Below are 6,466 nucleotides of genomic sequence, written 5' to 3' on the forward strand. Positions count from 1 at the left end.
ACGCGTAGGCTCAGCGGCCATGGCTCACGGGCCCAGCCGCTCCGCGGCACGTGGGATCTTCCCGGACCGGGGCACGAACCCGCGTCCCCTGCATCGGCAGGCGGACTCTCAACCACTGCGCCACCAGGGAAGCCCAATGTTAGCTCTTTTTGAGGATTATCTTCACCATGAATATGGCAAACTTTGTTCTCAATTACTTATTCATTCACTTAGCAAATAATTATTGAGCATGTACTGTGTCAGGCTCTGTTTTTGGTGAGTAGAGATGCGGCAGCGTACAAGCAAAGCAAGGTCCCTGCCCTCATCAAAGGAACATGCTTTGGGAAGGAAGACAGACAATAAATTGTTAAACTAAATAATTTCACTTAATAATTGTCATGAATTAAAAAAAAAAAAAAAAAAAAAAGCAAGACCACGGGGATAGAGAATGGGATGGGGAGAGAAGTTGGTTCCAGATAGAGTGACCAAGAAAAGCTTCTCCAAGGATGAGACTTGGGAGATAATGTGGAGTCTGCCATGTGAAGATTCAGAGGTGGAGCATCCCAGGCAGAGGAAACAGCAGGAGCAAAGGCCCTGAGGTGAACCCCATCTCAACACTGTGCTGTATTACCATAGGCGGTGGGTGCAAAGCTACTTTCCTCTGTGCTGTCGTGTTCACAGTTGCCTTTTCTAAGGCATCCAAGCACTTGGCCTGCAATCAGAATAAACTGCCACCAGAAGTGTGGTACTTTGGTACCACATGTATACAGTGTGGTACTATCCCATTTACACAAATAGTGTAGAAATTTTAGTTGAACCAGTGAGAACTGTCTCCTTGAATCAGCACTGCTTGATGTCACTTAGACTTGCTGTGACTTACTTCGTTCATCCATACAACAAGAGGAATGGGTTAGACCAGGCATCTAAAACTTTAATATACCTTCCAGCCCCCTGGGGATTTTGCTACATACAGACAGTGATTCAGTAGGTCAGGGTGGGACCTGAGGTTGTGCATTTCTAACCAGCTCCCAGGTGACGCAGATGTTGCCAGTCCTTGGACCAGACTTTTGAGTAGCAGGAGTTTAGATGATCTCTAACGTGCCTTCCAGCTCTAAATGTAGGACTCTGTGTTCTAGGCTTCTTATGACTTGAACTTCAAGTCCTTGATATTATTTTAATCACCTAAAGATCTGTGTAACCAAGACATAGGTCACCTTCCCTCAGTACCCAACTTATGCTTCCTTCTGGTGGTCCAGGCCTTCCGAGTCGAGATCACTGACTCACAGCAGCTCCCTCCCACTGCAACACCTATGCATTTTAGGGCAGAGACCAGTGAGACGCCTTATCAATTGTCAAATCCAGTAAGATAAATGAGGACGCTTTGGTTTCCTAAGTGTGCCAACATTCAGACTGGAATGGTATGGTTAGTTTCCCCAAGTTAGCAATAATAAAGGAGCATACTATTTTAATTTTTATTACTTAATTAATGAATACAATTTTTGGGTTAAATGTTTTTATATGGAAGTTCCGTATAGTTCTGGAAGTTCAATGAAGGATGTTATTGCTGATTTTACCTTAATTATCCCTGTTGGGTTTCACCTTGAGAGGGTTATAGGCAGGCAAAAAACCCCCACAAAAACACCTAGATTCTTACAATTAAAAAATCCCTCAACTCTTCACAGCAAGATCAGTTGCCACCTTGGCTTTTTACCTCTAAAAGGGGGGACTGAAGTGGGCGGTTTCCCACTGCTCTGTCAGAAGAGCTGTAACAGGCAATGTGAAGGGGAAACAAGAAGATACCTCAGAAAAGTACTAGTTCTGGTTAAAGAGACTGTTCCACTCTTTAGCAGAAAAGAAAGGGGGCATAATGGGGCATACTGTAATGATGGCTCACATGTGAATGTGGCCTCAAAGTTTTCAAAGAAGTGACTATGGTTATCAACATTTTATGACCAAGGAGACTGAAGGCTACTGAGACTACAAACTGCTGACTCGTGGGAACAGGTCTGAACTTGGGTCTTCTATCCAGTGTAATTTTCAGTATGTAAATAATGCTGCAATTACATGACACTAACCTAGCCTTTGCAAGCTTTCCCAAGCTCACAGAGAGCGGCACATAGAGGAAGAACGAGAATCTGTCCAGTTCTGTGGGCTCTAGGAGTGACATCTCCATTGCCAAGCCCAGCACTCATGATGACCTTCGTTGACTTATTAGGACCACACAATCTGTATTTCCCATCAGATGGGCCCCCCTGTAGAAAGTCCCCTGGGGATAGATTGAGCCCAGGGAGGATGTCAGTAAATGGTATAATGGAATTAACTGGAAGCATTTCATTCTTCCTTTAATGTTTCTTCTAACAGACATCAGTCCAAGGGATCATAGGGTCATGGGGCACCCATCAGAGGAGAAGAAACAAATGAAATATGATTTATTCTCCCCAATCCTCAGGCTATGCAGGGAACTCCCTGGGGTACAGCTGACCATTTCAGAAAAGATACTATAGATACTGGTTAGATGGTCCCGTACTTTCGGTCATCTCTCTCTCTCTCTCTCTCTGTCTCTCTCTGTCTCTCTCTCTCTCCTCACCTCTCTTTATATATATATATTTTTTTCTTTTTCTATGAAGGAATCTTCTCTACCTAAAGTAGGTGAGCAGACATTTCCAAACAGATGTATCGCCAAGCGCTACACACTGAGAAGTCAATTCTTTTAGAAAGATCTAGTAGGAAACAAATAGAGATGACACTGAACATGCCTCTTGGCCAAGAATTGAAATCATTTCAGGGCAACAACAAGAAAGAGAGGTACTTATATAGCTGTTATTTCTACCTATTGTAGGCTCCTTATATGGTTCATAGGGGCCACAACAAGTATTTGGAAATGATCATGATACACAGATAAGCAACAACAATATTAATAGACAGCAAAGCCTGGGTTAGAACTGCTTTTACTGATTTCCCAGACCCAGCAGGGACTTGTAACTTACAGTTACGTCCATAGGTGGGAGTCTGTTGGCGCTCTCATACAAGAGATTTAAAAAATCAATTTCCACCTAAATAAATCAGTCCAAATTGCCGGCCATATCTAGCATGATATAGGGTTGACTATCTCAGTTCCAGAAAAGGAAAGCCAAACATCAAAAGAAACATCTAGGATTTATTTCCTTTTTAATCTTTTCTTCTCATTTTAAACCAGTGCCTTGTTCTCAGTAAGATTACACTGGCTTTTGCAACAGGCATGCAAAATTGAACTGAGGCCCTGGCAAGGATTAAACTGGCCACACACATCCCCTCCACCGCCCCCCTCCCCATCCCCCTGAACCTGGCCTGAGCTGAGGATAACTGGGGCTGTGTCAAGCTTCCTCATGGTGATGGGATTCTCCAAGGAATACCAGCCTCATGCTGCCAGTGGGTCAACCCTGCTACCTGAACTTGGGTATGATGAGAAGCAGCCCCTGGCGCAGAATTCGATGGTGTGCTGACATCCCTCCCCTTTCACTGACTCAGAACCTGAAGGTGATGACAACTTCAGATGTTTCTGCTGAGACCCAACTGCAGTCGATGACCACTTCCTGTTCTATTTTGTTAGGGTTAGAGAAAGTGTATGTAGGGACTAGGCATACAGCGAGCTGTACGGCAGAGGTTGGGGAATGTCCTGGCAAGGCAGCAGACTTGAGAAAAAAGGCGGATGAAACACCGTTTGGACCAAGTGTCCTATTTCCTTACCTCCTTCAGCTTTCTTTTCCTCATTCTCTCAAAGGACAGCAATTATTTGCTAGGGGTTCCTATAGGGATCTGGGCCCCCAAAGTGATCCACCCTCCAAATGGCCAGTGAGCCCTGACAGCCACAGCAGTCAAAGTCTCGAGGCAGGGGAATCCTAGTTCGGGGGAATGTTCTCCCATTGAAAGGACGGGGACTCCCTGCCCTGCCCTCCCACTCCAGCTCAACCCCATTTCATCTGGCTCGAACTGTAAAGACACTTTTCCAGAGAAGCAGCAGCACGAGGGAATGGCCTCCCTCCCTTGGTTATAACAACCGGACAAAACACTATCTGGTTAAACACAAGATACCCCTCTACGGCCCTGTCTGGGCTACAGAGATTGGCTCTAGCTTGGTGAGAGGGCCTTCTTCCCCATGTGTAACTCTCGCCTGACAGCCACAGAGAGATCCCGTGCAGTATCACTAACTGTCTGCACGCTTCCTAGAAGCCCCAGGCAAGAGGGGAAAAGCGGCTGGAAGCATCTGCAGTCAGCCTCCAGAACTGAAGCAGCTGTAAGGAATTTCTGCTGCAGTTCCTCACCTTGCTCGGTTGCAGGCTGCTGACTCTTGGAAAGGGAACCCACCACCAAGGGCAAATCCAAGATGTGACTCTTGGCCCAGAAAGACCTGATGACCCATTCGAGTTCCTACAGGCACCTCTTGGTCCTACTGCCCTATTTTTACTTCCTCCCCTTGCTTATTTTGGGTAACCTAGGAAGGAACTGAGAGATGTAAATACTGTTTCTGGTAGTGGAGATCTGGGACCCAATCGGCAAGGAGGGGGTGTATTAAATCTTGCTGACTCAGCAAGGCAGCAGGCATCTGCAGCGTCTTGGGCAGCTCATTAGGGGGGAACTTTAGGAACAGACGAGGGAGAAGCTGTGGTGAAGACCAGTGTTGAGGAACAAGAATCACCCGCCCTACACACACTCCAGACCAGCCTTTTGCTCCCCAAGGCCATGTCTGGAGACACACAGAGAGAGGCAAATCCTGGGTGACAGAGACAGTAAGGCTCTTTCCATGTTTGGGAAAAGAGAGATGAAATGTCCTTGCCAACTAAGTTTCATTTCAATAAACATTAATTGAGCACTTACCTATGAAATCCCAGACACCACGATCAGAGATAAATCAGAAAGGGGAGAGAAACAATCTCTCTTCCCAGCCTAGGAACAGAGCTTTCTAAGATGTAACCCCAGATTCCAGCTCCTAACAAGGAAGCAATGCTCTTTCACAAAATGGGGAGAAAGAAGCTGTGGTCTGAGCTGCAGAACAGACAGCCTGGCTCAGGGGCTATCCAGAGGGAGCCCAGGCCAACCCCAGTCAGGCAACCCAGGGACCCAGACAGTGCTTACGTTTATACTATCAGTCGGTTACAAGTAGATATTTAGGATACATCAGCAAAAATCTCTACCTTGTGGGGTATCCGTTCCTGGGGGAAGAAACTGTTCATAAATACTAGTTCAAAGACTAAGTAAACTATGTGGTTGGTATGTTAGCAGATGCATGTATGGAAATAAAGAAAAAGGGTAGAGCAGCATGAAGGGATGAGAGGTACCATAGTTTAAAAGTAGGGTAGGTCTCTTTGAGAAGGTGGCATCTGAGCAAGGACTTGAGGGGAGCGAGGTCCACTCAAGGAGTGGATGTCAAGGATCCTGAGAGTAAACCGTGGGCCCTCCTTCGTGTGAGTCCATCAGGCCAGTGCAGGCCTCTCCCTCTGCAAAGTGAGGGCCTAGAACGCAGGCTCTGTGTGCTCTTGTCCTTGTCCTTCTTCTGGCACAAGACCTGGTATTTAGTAAATGTTCAATTAAAACCCAGGGATGAGGCACATTCCAGAGACGCAATCCTGGGCCTGCTCTCGTTAGGGCCCCTTTCCCCGGCTGAACAAGCCCCTGGTAAAACTCTGGATATACACATAGTGATGTTGCATCATTATAACAAGACAGGACATTGAACAAAGCCTTCAAAATAATTTCCTACCTTCATACTTTTGGATGACAAGCCCTGCATAAAAGCTCTCTGGGTTGATGTACCCCAAACCCAGTCAACTAAGAGACCTGTTACAAACAGCTCTCTGTCTTCCTAAGGTTGTTAGATAATCCAGTCAGAGTACAGGTCTTTATAATAACCCAGCGTGACCGTCTTTGGCTCCATCCTTTCTAAGACCATCTCATAGGCCTCCTGAGAGGCACTTGGCCTCACCTGCATCCCAGACCTTGAGCTGCTTGCTTTGCTGCGGCAGCTGTTGCTGAGCCGGGATCTTTGAGGGCAGCGGGCAGGTTGGCCTTGCCACCCGAGGCCCATCCGCGGAGATAGATGCCCAGAGTCCCCAGCACCTCTGGATGCCCTGAGATCTGGGTCACGGGGCACAAGACCTATATCACACCCTGACCAGGTGTTGTAGAAGGAAGTCCAGGGGACTGGAAGGGAGTGAGCAGGTAGTTCTCTCTGCTCCTCCCTCTTGTGGCCTCTGTCCCAAGAACAGAGAACACACAACAGGTAGAGGTAAACAGTAAGAATTCTGCTTCTTCACCTGGACACATGCCCCCCAAATGCATTTCAGTTGTCTTTATTCTATGTTTAAGACGTAGCCATAAAAACTCAAGATTAGGGGCTTCCCTGGTGGCGCAGAGGTTGAGAGTCTGCCTGCCGCTGCAGGGCACACAGGTTCGTGCCCCGGTCCGGGAAGATCCCACATGCCGCGGAGCGGCTGGGCCCGTGAGCCATGGC

The sequence above is a fragment of the Physeter macrocephalus genome, chromosome 5, assembly GCF_002837175.3.
Source record: "Physeter macrocephalus isolate SW-GA chromosome 5, ASM283717v5, whole genome shotgun sequence".
NCBI classification, from domain to species: Eukaryota; Metazoa; Chordata; class Mammalia; order Artiodactyla; family Physeteridae; genus Physeter; species Physeter macrocephalus.